Source organism: Tenrec ecaudatus, chromosome 9, assembly GCF_050624435.1.
Source record: "Tenrec ecaudatus isolate mTenEca1 chromosome 9, mTenEca1.hap1, whole genome shotgun sequence".
In the NCBI taxonomy this organism is placed as follows: domain Eukaryota; kingdom Metazoa; phylum Chordata; class Mammalia; order Afrosoricida; family Tenrecidae; genus Tenrec; species Tenrec ecaudatus.
In genome coordinates this window covers 153,617,713-153,632,581 of record NC_134538.1, presented here as the reverse complement: position 1 = coordinate 153,632,581, position 14,869 = coordinate 153,617,713, and the positions used below count along the sequence as shown (strand labels likewise).

Below are 14,869 nucleotides of genomic sequence, written 5' to 3'. Positions count from 1 at the left end.
TACCTCCTCTATCCTGTTGAAGCACTGTTTGCCAGGCCCAGCACGTGGTTTCTGGCTGGCCTGGTTCAGAAGGACTCTCTGCAGTCTGGACGGGGCTCGGTGGAGAAGGAAGTGACTCAGATACAGGAAAGGGGAAGGGAGAGAAGGGACCCCGCAGCCGTACAAGATCAGCAATTGAAACTGTCTTCCTGCTCTCTCCATCGCCTCCCAGGCAGTGGCCAGGCGCCAGGGGCCAGGGCTATTTATTCACCCAGCTGTTCAGACATGCGGATCAACGTGGGTTTTATATGGGTGTATTTGCTGTAGGAGAAGCCAGGTGTCATAAAAGTAAAGAAGGATTTCTCCCCTAAGTGGGATATCTGGGCCTCCAAGGGGGCGGGGGGAGGGGGGGTTTCTCAAAGTCCTCTGAAAACGGCTAGCAGAGCCATCCAGGATCATGAGAGACAACTGCCAGCCTCTTTCTAGATTAGACAATGGGACAGCATCACCAGTGTAGACTCTGATTTGCCCAAACACTTAAAATCCCACTTTAAAAGTTCCCACCACAAGGGTTTGCTGAAAGATGCTATTTTTTCCTGAAGGGATCAGGAGAGAAGAGGGTCATGACCTATTAAAACAAGGAGTTACTTGGCCAAAATTAAATCATGAATCCTTGATTAAAAGCTATATGCAAACAAACAAACAAGAAAACTATATGCAAAGGGGACTTCAAAAAGCTCTTAAAATGAATAACAGAAATGTGAGTAAAGGGATACATCGGATGGTGTAAGATATGAATAACATATATATAATTTATTAAGGGTTCACAGGGTGGTAGGGTGGGGAGGGAATAAAGAGGAGCCAATACCAAGGGCTCAAGTAGAAAGAGCATGTTTTGAGAATGATGATGGCAACAGATGTACAAATGTGCTTGACACATGGATGGATGGATGGATTGTGATAAGAGTTGTGCGAGCCCCCAATATGATTAAGAAAAAAAAGAGGAGCTGATATCAAGGGGCTCAAGTAGAAAGAAAATGTTTTGAAAATGATGCTGGCAGCATCTGTACAAGTTCGCTGGATGTAATTGATTTATGGGTTATAATATCTTTAAGCACCCCCAAATAAAAAGTTCAATTGGGAGGAAAAAAAGTAAAGAATCAGGAAAAAAAAGTTATTGGGAAAAGTCCATTATCATTCAATTCTATTTTTCTATGAACTTTTTGAAGCCCCTGAAACAAGCAAACCAAAAACCCTTTAAAAAAAAGCAGACAAACAAACCCACCCAACTCAAGCAATAAGTCAGTTCTGACTCATATTGACCCTCCACAGCAGGGTCACAGTAGTAGAACACAGTAGAACTACCCTTAGAGCTTCTGAGGCCATGCATCTCTCCGGGAGCAGAGAGCTTTCTCTTTCTCGTGGGGAGCAATCACTGGGTTCAAACTGTTGACCTTGAGGTTGGCAGCCCAATATGTAAACCACAAGGCCACCAGGGCTCTCCTGAAGCCCCGCGTGTTGTTGCGGTCAGGTACTGTCGATTTGGCTCTATTCACAGAGACCCTGCACCCAACAGAACAAAGACCTCTGGTTCCCACACCATCCTCACCACTGGTTTTTATGCCTGGGCCCATTGTTACGGCCACCGTGTCAACCCATCTCATCGAGGGTCTTCCTCTTCTTTGCTGCCCCTCTACTTGACCAAGCAGGATGTCCTTGTCCTCATCCACATAACCAAGGAGTCCTGCTAGTATTGTGGCTCACCATTTGGCTGCTAACCAAAAGGTCAAGGGTTAAACCTCACCATCTTTCCCTAATCGTCCACTTCTGTACAGATGACAGCCTTGGAAACCCTATGGGGAAGTTCTCCTGTGTCCTCTAGGGTGGCTAGGAGTTGGCTTTCAACTTGAGGGCCATGGATGAGGGTGGATTATAAAACTATGGGCCTTGTAAGCCAACAAGACGAGCCAGGCTTTCAGTCACTTTAATTTTTACCGTATACGGTTGAACGGTGCTAATAAGAATAAGAACCCCAAACCAGTTCCATCAAGTTGACTCTGACTCATGGCAACCACATGTGTATCACAGGAGAACTCTGCTCCAAAGACTTGCCAATGACTGGGGTTTTTTAAGATGGGGGGAAGCAGGTCACCAGGACGTCTTCCAAAGCAGTCGTTCTGGGTGGTCTCAAACCACTAGGCTTTCCATTAGCAGTGGAGCACATTAACCACCCAGGGACTGCAGAGCGGGTTAGAAGGACTACCACGTGTTAGATGTTGTCTAGTATTCAATCTTGTGTAGCCCCTGGGCCCGTCTAGTTCCTCGGATAACTAGAAAAACTTGATAGGTTAGTTGTGTTGAGTCAACTTGATACCTGGATTGATACCACCAGTAAGCAGTGAAGCCGGTGTTGGACACCAGGGGCTGACCCTCTGTAGTGGGTCTACTTGAAAGACACACACCCACAGGGGTGATTTGTCCAGCGAGTACTTTCAGATGGGGCCCAGACTTACATATAAGTTGATGCTGACTCATAAAGACCCTATCGGACAGGGTTGAGCTGGCCCGTGTGAGCTTCGGAGCCTGTAACTATTTACGGGATTCGAAAGCCTTGTCTTACTCCCATATTGCTGCTGGTGGTTTTGAACTGCTGACCTTGTGATGAGCAGCTCAAGAGTAAGCCACTCTGCCCCGGGGCTCCTGGCCCAGATCCACGGGGAGGAGAAGGGACCCTGCTGTCATTGGGCTCCAGTTTTGTGAAGCACACACCAGACCAGGTTCCCAGTCCTGAGCAAATAAAACGGTGTGATGTGACAGAGGGCCCCTGGAGGCCACTTGAGGTTGGGTCATGAGGACGGTTCTTAGGGAAAGGAGACATCGAGGCTGAAAATATATCCACAGAATGGAGTCTCCCATGGGGAGACCTGAGCCAAGGATGTTCCAGGTCACGCCTTTGAGACTCCGGTTGTGAAGTCTCGGCTCTTCTCCAAGTTATTGGGTTCATATGGAAGTTGGACTCCTAAACCCATCAGCAGGTTACAGGAGGCTGAAAGGTCTACTGAATAAAGACTTTGGTCAGAAAGTGATCCTTCAAGGGCTGCCTTTGCTGGAAAGCACGAGGGTGGTGGTGAGGGGGGCTGGGTTGTTCTTGTTGGCATTGGTGATGGTCATAGCGCTTGTGTTATTGGGGATGCCGATTAATGTTGCTGTTCTTGCCAGTGGTGGTGTGGCCGTGGTGATGGTGTCCCATCCCTGTCCCTAGAAGGAGAGAGCCAGGCTCGTAGATAGTGTCTTTGCATCCACTGGCCATAGGACAGAGACCACCACCATCTTGCCCTCTCCCCTTCTGAGCTTGAAGGCACGATCTTCCACGGGCCTCCTTCTTCCAGCTCCATTCTGCCTGGGGCTTGAAAGGCAAGGCAGCCAGTCTCCTCATAATGGAGAGAAGGATGAAACGCCATGGGACATCATCTTTGGAATGGGAAAGGAATGGCAAGGAGTTATTTCAGTCTGAGTTGGCAGGAAGGCACATAATTGGTGAGGATGGAAATTAAAATAAAACATTTAAAAATAGATCCAGGGGCTTGTGTTCGCATGAGCCAGGAACAATAAAACACTAGCAATTGTCTCTTGTGAATTGTTTCTGTTTTATGCCCGGGATTGAATATGGAAGCGTTGGGGATTCTAGAAGGGGGAAAACATGTGATCATAGGACCTTGGGGTCATTTAAACCGACACTAATGAGCGAGTCAACCTTGAGGAGTTCGTTTAGCAGCTGGCCTCTCCAGTCCTTCACGTGTAACATGAAGCATTTGGAATGGATTTTTAAGATCCCTTTGCCTCGAATGGTTTCTGTGTAATTCTATGACTTTCTAAGGGGGGTGGAGGGGGGAGCACAATCTATTCCACAGTGTCTGTGAATGACCTTGTCATGGCTGTGAATGAAACAAGCTTGTCCAAGTCCCTCTTTTTCAGCAGCTAACAGGGTGCTCAGAGCAGAGGATGGCTCTTGGAGGACCACCTACCCTCACCCCGTCTCCTTCATTTGTAAGAGGTGTGTGCATCTTACAGAGCTAAGGGCACTGGTCGTGCCTTCAAGGTAAAAACAAAGTACCTCTCCTGGATTTCTTATGCAGAAAAACACACAGAACGAAGACCCCAAACAACAGCCAATAAAAGTGTTCAAATAAAACAGAGAAAAACTTCACCTGAAAAGAAAGCTGAAAATGTTAAACACAGGAACACATTGAAAATGAATTGGAAGAGAGATGAAATGATAAGGTCTTACATTTTAACCTAACCACATCTACCATCATCCACTGTCCAATGGTCTTGTCTGATAAACAAGCCTATTCACATATGCCAAATGAACAAACAAAAAACTATAAAAAGACAAAAACAAACATTGACCTCAAACTAATACCATATCCCCCAAATAATTATAGATTGAATGTAGGGCTAAATATGCAAAATTAAACATTAAAGCTTTCAGCAAAAGAGTAGAAGATATCTTTGAAAAAAGGGTAGGCACAGGTTTTATAAACAGGTTCTAAGACTCATTAGCCACGAAGGGGCAAACATATGGATACATTGAATTGTATTAAAATTAAGAACCCTAAAAGAGTGACAATAAAATCTACTGGCTGGACATAGACATATCTGGCAAAGGCCTTCTTTTCAGAATGTATAAAGAATTCTCACAAATCAATAAGAAAATTAAAAAGCCAACCCAAAAGGAAGATGGGCAAAAACTTCAATCGGCACTTAGCCAAAAAAGAAAAAAAAAAAGGGGGGGGGGATATTTGTGGCAATAAACATATGACGATTGCTCCATCTCATTACTCATTAGAAAAATTCAGCCTACAATTTACAATGCAGTAACACTACACTGCACTCAGGAACCAAACCAAACCCACTGCCATGGAGGCGCTGCCGACTCGCAGTGACCCTCTGGGAGGTCCCGAGACTATGGCTGCGTATGGGAGTAGAAAGCGCCACCTTTCTCCCTACACTGGAGCATCAGGCAAGCACTGAAGACTGATGCTGCAGAGTGTTGGTGAGCTACTGGAACTCTCACATACTTGGAATGTCAATGACGTAGGGGGGAAATGTGTATTTGGCAGAATCTGCTGAAGCTGACTATTTCTCTCCCCTGTGACCCAACATCCTTTTTGAGAGGATGTGCCAGAAAGACCCGGGGAGACAGGAACTGGAATATACAGAGCTGGGCAAGCAGCCCTCCGATGACGAAGGCGCCAGTGCCTTTGTCTGCCTGTCAGCCTCCTGTGTACGTCAAGTCTGAGCAGGTAGTAAGTACAGTGTGCACCTACCATCGGTTAGTCAAATGTTTGCTTTTGCATATTAAATAGAGGGCACCTTTCTATTTGGAGCCCTGGTGGCACAGGGGTAACTCATTGGGCTGATAACTGCAAGGTCAGCAGTTTGAAACCACCAGCCACTCAGAGGAAGAAAGTGCATGCTTTCTACTCCCATGAAGAGTCACGGTCTTGGAAATTCACGGGGACGGTTCTACCCTGTCCTATAGGGTTTCTATGAGTCAGCATGACCTTGATAGCAGTGGGTATCTTTTTCTCTGTGTAAAAACATTGAAGAAACACTTCCAGATACTAGATACAAATTTCACACAATAATCCAGTGGTAATAAAAAGCCATATTTTGAAGCCCAGTGCAAAGTAGTGCCCTTTTGTTATTACAAGACGCTCACTGTATGTCCCTCAAAATCTTCATATCTGATGGGGCTGGGATCCTAACTACAGGGTGCACATAATCAGTCGTTCCTAACTCGGAAACTGCCTGTCCTGTTCTGCCAACAGCCACCAACCAGAAATAGGCTAAACGTCCATTAACAGTGAGATGGACCAATAAGGCACGCACACCGTGAGATATGGGAAAGCAATTCGAAATGGAACCCATGGATGGGCTGACCACTAGGGTCAGCAGTTCAAATCCACCAGCTGCTCCAAGGCAGAAAGATGAGACTATTGATGCCTGCAAAGACCTAAAGTCTCAGATACCCAATGGGTTACGTTCTACCCTCCCCTCTAAGGTCACTATGAGTTGGAATGGGTTTGACGGCAGTGAGTTTGGTCTTTGTTTTTATGTATTAGACAAAGAACCCGGGTGGTAGTGCTGAGCGCACTTAGCTGCTCACCCAAAGATTGGCAGTTTGACCCGCAAGCCACTCAGAGAGAAAGGTCGTCCTCCAGCAAGATTGCAGCCCAGGAAGCCCCACGAGGCAGCTCTTTAAATTGGAACCCACTTGAGAGTCTTGCATGTGGGTCTTTGGCTTGCTTGCTGTTCTTAGGCAATCTTCTCTCAAACTGCTCCATAGAAGAAAGACGTGGCCGTCCACGCCCGCAAGGATCAGAAGTCCACAGGGGCTGCTCGCTCTACTCTGTTTTATAGGGTGGCTAGGAGTCGGGATCCACTTGATGGCAGTGAATTTAGTTTTTTGCTGTTGTCTCCAAACATAAGCAAGCGATGCCAGATACACAAAAATAGACGATACGATTCCACTAATAGGAAGGGTCTTAAAAAGCAATCTTAGTGCTTGGTGTTGGCAGGAGGGAGGGAGCTGCAGCCTGTGGAAGAGGCCAGAGGGGCAGGGTTTCTGGTGTGCCTGCGTGGCTTTGTTTCTGGATCTGGGTGCGAATGACACAGCTGTGTGCATTGTGTGAAAATCAACCCCACTGGGCTATTGTGATTTGTGCCCTTTCCTACAAGGTAAGCATGAACAGCCAGGCTATCATTTTACTGGAAATAGAAACCGAAACCTTGGTTTAGAAAAATGTGCTTGATAAGATGCAGTCAGAGTCACGAGAGTTCAATCGGAGGATCGTAAAATAAAGAGAAACAGCAGCAGTCGGGGGAAAATAGGGTAAACAAATCAGGGTCGTCAGCAGTGGGGATATTGCAGTTGGGAAGGCTGGGATCAATTTGGTCAGTTATTTCTAAATTAAAAGTCAACATTGGGGTATTGACTAATGGCATGTGAACTTTCCATGTAGATATCTTTTGGCTTACTATATCTTAGAGGAGCAATATTGAGTGTTTTTACAAGTGGCCTGTACTCAATGCGATTTAATTACAGGGCTCCGTATCATGTTAGAATGGTAGGACACTAGCCATGTGCTGACTAGCCACACTGCTTCTCGGCCTCCCATCAACCTCCCACCTTTCCAGAAATATCTCCGCTATCTCTCCTGGGCATCAAGCCTGTGGGCCAGACTTTCTCTCTATGAAGTGTGAGACTTGTGCATCCTGAGTAAAAGCTGTCTGCATCTCATCTCATATGTTGGTGTAAATGCTTATCTGTGTAAGAAGCTCTTGGTTTCCATGGGGTAAGTGTTCTGTGTCCCCATAGAGTGATGCGTCTGGAAATGTTTGCGAGTATCTGTTTACACGAGTAAGTGAGAGGGACAAGGCATATGAAGAACCCAAGCCCACTGCTATCGAGTTGACCCCAATTCTTAGCAACCCTAGAGGATTTCTGAGGCTGTAAAACTTTATTTTCCCAATCATTTTATTGGGGGCTCTTATAGTTCTTATCATAATCCATACATCCACCCACTGTGTCAAGCACATTTGGACCTTTGTTGCCATCCTCATTCTCAAAACATTTTCTTTCTACTTGGAGGCTGTACATCTTTGCGAGACAGACACCTCATCTCTCTCTCTCTCAACGTGGCTGGTGGGTTTGAACCGTTAGCTGGCCAAATCGTAGACCACCAGGCCACCAGGGCACCTTACAAGGTCCATTAGGAGGATGTCACGTGAAGAGTTTCAGCTCCTAGGTAGGTTAAATAAAGACGCCAACGGAATGACTCTTAGGTTGAGAGAAAAGATCAGTTACTCAGTGGAAACGCCAATTCTCTCTGCATTCTGGAACGGGTTCACTGAGTCTCCCACAAGCCCCTCCACTGGGTGAGACATAGCTCTTTGCCTTGCAAGCAGCACAGAATTCTGGAAGACCAGCCGCGAGACTCTATGCTTAGAGTCATGGTGAAGTTCTTTGTTGGGAATCCATTACTTTCATGTGAAAGCGAGGATGCTGACAGCTGTCTAGAAGGGCCTTTCTTCCTCTGTGTCCCTACCACAATGTATCAAGACCTGCTTGATGTCATTGTCACAGTGGACCTGTGGAGGAACATGGGCTTCTTGGTTGAGGGACATGCTCTTTTTTATTTTTCTTCACTGCTCAGCTTCCTTTAATGACCCCCCATCTATGGCTCCACGGGGCAGGTGCAGGCGGCAGGCCACCGGCAGGCCGTTCACTTGAAGATCTTGCCCTGGTGGAAGGCCCCCTCTCAGGAGAATTACTCTCGGACCAGCATCTGTGTCTCCTCACTGCCAGGATCCAGTTCCCGCCATGCGTACGGCTCATAGTCCACCTGTCCATCTGGACTCAGCAGAAAGACAAGCTCTTTGCCTCTGAAGACCCAAGCCCCCGAAATGGAGCTGCTGTTGTTGGTTCTGAAGAGGATAACACTGGCGAAGGCATTCTTCCGCAGCTTGTCCAATCGCTGGGACATTCCAGTGACGAGGCTGCAGCTCATGAGTGTCTGACTCAGCCGCTCGGGGAAGCGGTACCCGGCATACCACAGGGACCAGCCTTCCTTGTCAGAGTGCGCCCAGAAATGCGGCAGCACCGCCGAGATGGTGTCCTCGTTGAAGCACTTGCGTTTAAACTCATCCAGCACGAAGGGACTCTTGGGCAGGTGAGCAAAGGGGCCCTTGGCCTTGGGCTCGGTGGCCAGCGCCTGTTCGCATTCGTCCATCTCCTCCTCAGGGGCAGGAGCCTTTTTCTCTTCGTTCCGCTCCACCCGGGCCTTCTGCTTCTCCTCCTGGGGTGCCTTCTCTTTCCGAGGGGTGTCCTTCTTAGGCTGGCTCTCGGCAAACTTTTTAGCATCAAACTGCGCCATCGTCTCCCAGAGCTTCACCTCCCATGAGACGGCCAAGCACTGGGGCTGATGAATGCAGGTGAGGAACAAAGGCCTGGCGGTGAGAAGGCTCTAGGGCCTGTTTGTAGAGCCGCAAGAGGGGGCAGGTGACTGTGATGTCCGCCAGGGTCACTCGGTCACCCACCAGGAAAGTCCTGGTTTTCAAGTGAGCATCCAGCAGGCCCAGGATTCGCCTCACCTCCTCCTTGGCGTTCTTTGTGGCCTGCTTGTTGTGATGCGTGGTGCCCAAGGCGGGGAACGCCCAAGTGCTGGATAGGGGTCTATGTCACTGTCCACGAAGCTCACCCGCTGCACCACCTGGGCTGCTGCCTCTGGGGTCCTCCTCTGTCGCTCCCCATTGTTCCTGTAGTAGGCAATGAATGGCATTGCTCTCAATCACACAGAATCCATCCTCACCTTCAAACGCTGGGACCTGGCCAGCAGGGAATTTGCAGAGAAATTCGGGGGTGTGGTTGGTTTGGCCGAAGTGGAAGTGGGGCGGTGCGGAGAGCACGCGGATCTGAGACCCACTGTACTGAGCAGCGATGAGGGCCTTGCAGGCCCGCCAGTTTTCCAGGTATGTGTACAGGGTCCCAGCGCCATGGTGATTCCACAGAGAAAGGGCGGGACATGTGCTTATTAATAATTTTATTCCAGGTAACGTGTAAAGTACCTAGTCCAGTGGTCCCTGACTTACGACGGGGTTCTATTGCAACTACTTTGTTGTCAGTTTTAAATTTTAATTTGGTTTTCATTATTATTGCCTTTTATTCTTACTATCTTTAAAAATCCCACCCTCAGTTTGGAGGGATGGAAACCTTACAAATCAACTTACAGGTGTATTTTAACATTGTGTGCAGTACCTGGTGGCCTAATGGTTAGGAATTGGGTTGCTAACCTCAAGATCAGCAGTTCAAAACCACCAGCTGCTTCACAGGAGAAAGAAATCCCCAGGGCCAGGGTCGCCGTGAGTAAGAATTGACTCTGTGGCAGTGAGTGTGATGTAGTTTATTTTACTAATGATAAGATGTAAAAAGAAACCCCAACAGACCGTCGTAAGTCAGTATGATTCATAGTAACCAGGACTGTGTGCACTGTGGACGCGAGTGGCATTCCCCTCCTCTTTCTGGTGACTCTGTCTGGAAAGCAGAAGAACTTGGCTCAGCCACTGCCATCTCCTTAGCAAAGGTAGCTCACGAAGTGTTGCTGACGTCGCCTTAAAATCGCTTGGGTACGGAAGATGACTCTGAGATATGCAGTCTGAAAAGATCCTGTTTTTCACAGGTGTAGAAAGCCCCTTCCTGGTTGGAACAGAGCATCGTCAGGTACCAACATACGAGGGAACACTGTGAAGTTTGAAGCTGGACCGCCCGCCCTCCGCGCGCTCCCCCCCGCCCCCGCCTTTCCCTTACTTCTCTGGGACGATGACTAGTAAGTGATCCGAGATGTTCTTTTCATTGGCCACAGGAAATGTTTACAGATAAACATTTCGTTGATCTGTAATGTTTTCATTTCTGTTGTTAATAAAAGAATGAGGGTAGGTCGTTGATGGCCAGGTCACCTTTGCTCAGAGAGGCAACCAGGATGCATTTCTGGCAGGTCAAAGGTCAAACGCTTATTTGTAAGTTCACAAAGCATTCTCTATTTGTCAGAAGCAAGGGGCATGAAAGAGAGTGAATCACCGCATTAAGAGCTGTTTGCACTTCCCAGGGAAACAAAGGCGCTGCTGTTGGTTGATAGACTTCTCATGGTCAACTCCAGAGGCAAGTGCAGTCCTCGTCTTTACAGAGTCATAGTTATGATAGTTACATAATCTTGTATCAACTCGAGGATATTAAGAGTGAAGGGGTGGAGTTTAGCCTGTCAATCAGGCCACAGCTTGATTGGAGGGCAGTAGAGTTAAATGGCTCTGTCTTTGTTTTCCTGTTGACAAGCCTCTCAGAGACTTGCTGAGACCTGGGAGAGCCCCTCTCTCTGCTTCACCTTCCTGTTGGAGAGCCACACTCCAGAGCTGGAGGAGCCACGTGGAGACCCACGCCAGCACTGAGATGCTTCTACCGCCACTGGATCCCCATGACTTTGCTCCCACCAGCCTGCGATCTTCCTGCATTTTGAATCATTGCTTGTGACTGCGTGAGTCTTCAGAGGGATTTATGGACTAGTATTGGACTTGTGAGCTAATATCAGATTTTTGGACTTGATGTGGACTGGACTGGGATATTTTCTCAATATACAATTGCTCTTTGATATAAAGTTCTCTCTTACACATATATGAGTGTCTCTGGATTTGTCTCTCTAGTCAATCCGGCCTAACACAACAGTGTAACACACACCAGGAAAGACCGGGTGTCCACAAAAACCAAACTCACTGCCATTGAGTCGATTCTGGCTCATAGAGGCTCTATAGAACAAGGCAGAACTACCCCTGTGTGTTTCTGAGACTGCAACGCTGTACCGCTTGTCTTTCTCTCGAGGCGTGGCTAGTGGTCTCAAACCGCTGGTCTTTCCGTTAGCAGCCCAACTCATAACCACTACATCACCACGGCTTCTTAGGACCAAGTGTTTTGCGAGGTGCCATTGAGTCAGTTCTGACTCAAAGTGACCCTGTGCACAACAGAATGAAACCCTGCCTGGTCCTCTGATCAGACCAAGTGGCAGGATGACAAATCCAAAGACAGTGACAGTCTTTCCATGGCCATCGCTCCCATCATCACCACCAGCACCCTTACCCACAAGCTCTGATGCTTGTGGCATTCTTTGTAAGGTGCTATGTTAAGCCTCCCGCTGTTAACTGAAAGGTCGGTGGTTCAAACCCGTCAGCTGCTCCTCAGGAGAAAGATGAGTCAGTCTGCTGATGGGAAGACGGCAGTCTGGGAAACACCGTGGGGCACCCACTCACTCTGCCCTTGAGAGTTTCTGTGTGTTGGAATCCACTAGACAACATGGTTTGGAAGTTCAATGTGTGTGCTCCCATGAGTTATAAGAAGTGGCCCACTGAATGGGCATGCATGTTAAATTTTCCAAAGGATTCAATCTCCCCGGCTTTCTTCTGCTTGTCCCTGTGGCTGGCTTCTTAAGTAAAAAGGATGAACAGGGACCAGAGCACCTATAAACACTAGGGCCGGCACAATGGAAAAGGTAACACGGAGGAATGCGTGCTTGGTTTGTTCAAATATATTTGACACCCACTGAAGTGCGATGGCCACGCCCATCATGCTTTCTCTGTGGAACTAGCTCAGGGCGCCCTCTGAGAGAAGAAGCTGGCTCTCAGGTGCCTGAATGACACCTGCCCTGTATCAGTCCATTAGACTCCTGGTTTACCGATACCACCAATAATGAAGGTCTCACGAATTGTGAGTATTGACCAAGAAGCGCAATCCTCATTTGGCAGTTTCTGGCTGAGGTGAAGTGCCATCGAAACAATCGGATTATTTCTGCAATCCCGTCCATTCGGGGACAGCTTCCAGCACACTGCTGATCAGTGAACACCATTTCAAGTTCCTGTTCTGCTACACGCGCTTGGCTTGTTTAAAGTGCTCCTGAATCGTTTTCTAGTGTTAGTTTTGCGCAATCATTGAAATGTAAGTGCCAAGGACAGGACTCTTACCCCGGTTTTCTTCTGGGCCTATGGCTTAAGGGAAGCCAAATAACAGCCAAGGGCCAGCTGATTCTGTTCCTCTTCGCCAGCTTCCAGTCCAGGCTGCAAATGTACTAGGCTGCCCATGGGCAGATTGGAGGTTCGAGTCCATCCCAAGGAGCTTCCTAAGAGAGGTTGGGCCGTCTACCAACAACAAATCCGCCATTGGAAATCCTGGACACCACGTCTACTCTGATGCTCACGGGACCGCTGTAAAGTGGAGTTGACTTTATGACAATGGTTTTTTGGTCTTTTCTTTTCCTTCCCTGCATTCCATCAGTCGGCACGGCTGTGTGCTAACCCCTGACCCCGAGCCTTGAGCTCCATTGCTGTGAGCCACGACCTAGAAACACCGTGTCCCCCGCCCCCACGCGACAAAAGGGGAGGCCGACAGTGCGCACAGACCTGAAAACATGCCCTGGGAAACGCCATGACACGGCAAGATAGAGACAGACCTCGCTCATCACCCACCGGCTTGCGTGTGCCAAGGGAGACGGGCACTGAGGACATCGAACCCACAGATGGAACGGGGACGCTGGATCCAGAGCACGGCCCCTGTCTGTCGCCGCCGTGCAGTGGCAGACACAGTAGACACAGGATGCCCAATACACAGGGGACCACGTTGTGTGCTGGGCCCTGGGAACGGCAGGACATTGCTCCGGCTGGTCTCTTTCTGACTTTTCCCACAGACTCTGGGCCCGCACTGACACGTCTGGTGAGGACAAAGTGGCTTCGTCACAGGCCAGGGTGCTACTGTCGCCAGTGGCGTCTCCCACTTGGGGGCTGATACGTATGTGCCCTGTAGCATCCCGAGCGGGTGAAGGGTGGAGCTGCGAGCATGTCTGCAGCAAACAGAACTTCCATGGGGTCTAAAGTGAACGTTTACCCTGCAAAGTAGCTTCCCCTTGGACAGCCTCTGCACACATTTCACACCGAGGCTGCTTACGTTGTTCGCAACCAGTCATCACGCACCTGCGTTCCTCCCTGGCTGTACCCTGGTTCTCCTGTTCCCTTACCTTCTCGTCTTTGCTTTAGCATCCTTTCTGACCATGTGGTCTCCTGTGGATGTTTTTTTTTTAAATTTTAATTTTGCTATAATCAACGTATCATACAATTCCAAGTTCAGGCATCTCGAGAGAGAGGGGCTGGGCAACCATCGCCACCATCAACTTTGGGACCTTGTTGTCCTGCTTTCATGCATTGATGGAGACTCCCCACCCCCCTATTCTCCCTTTCTGTGTCCCTAGGCAACCGCCAGTCCACTCCTGTCTCCGTAATTCCACCCATCCCGGCTTCCCTTTGTAGATAAAGAAACAAAACTCGGGCACACAACAAGCAAGGATCCATCATCCACACTGACCGTATAAAACCGACAGTGACCTCGATCTTAGAGAAACTGGCGACAATCAGGAATTTCGCATAATTTCCCATTGGGCCCAGAGGGAGAGCAAATGGCAAGATGCTACATTCCAGCCTAAGAATAGCTGCTACAATCCTTTCCAGTGCTCTCTGGTATCGGCTGTGGACATTCCTAGCCACGCTCACTGGGTCCAATCCACGTTGGGACCCTGCATGTGGATTTGGGGCGCCACTATCATTCCTCGTGGGTGGTTTTTAAAAGAAGCTCTTTACTCCCAGGTAATATTCTTGATTTACGGAGCGTTCGCTTGCCTTTTCTCACGTGATTTCCACAGCAACCCTAGAGACCAGCAGGATGAAAATACTAGCAATATGCTGTCAGTAGGACCGAGCGAGGCCCAGAGAAGTTAATTGTGGTACGCAAGGCCTCTCAGCCAGTATGTGGGTAGAGCGGGGTCCCTAAGTCTCTTCTCAGAGCAGAACATCAGTCTGCGGATAGCTGCTTCCTCAACAGCCAGGTTCACCTAGCAGGGGCTGGCAATTTTGGTCAGATCTGCTCTGACACAGCCGGGTCACCGGGAGTTAGTGATTGGACAGCAAATGTTGTTGGTTCCTTGTCACTTTGGCTATATGCTGGGTGGTGGTTCTTGCTAGGTGGAGTCCGTTCCAGCTCACAGGGACGCTAATGCCCAGCACCAAGCACTGCCCGGGCCTTCGCCATCCTCACAGTTGTTACGTTTGAGCCCACTGTTGCAGCCACTGCCAAGCCAACCCGTCTCATGGAGAGTCTTCTTTTTTCACCGTCCTTTACACTACCACGCGCATGTCCTTTTCCAGGGACTGGTCTCTTCTGATAACATGTCCAAAGTACGTGAGAAGAAGCCTATTCGTTTCTGTCACCAAGCCATGCTTCCTCTCCTTTTTTTTTTGCGTC

The 14,869-nt window shown here is 48.6% G+C and overlaps 1 protein-coding gene and 1 pseudogene across 2 annotated transcripts in view; both read right to left on the bottom strand.

Annotated features, from left to right (window-relative positions):
• CALD1 (caldesmon 1) overlaps positions 1 to 14,869 on the bottom strand; it is a 216,859-nt gene that overhangs the window by 149,031 nt on the left and 52,959 nt on the right. The gene's annotated exons all lie outside the window — the stretch shown is intronic.
• LOC142456203 (elongation factor 1-gamma pseudogene) lies at positions 7,243 to 14,007 on the bottom strand (annotated as a pseudogene).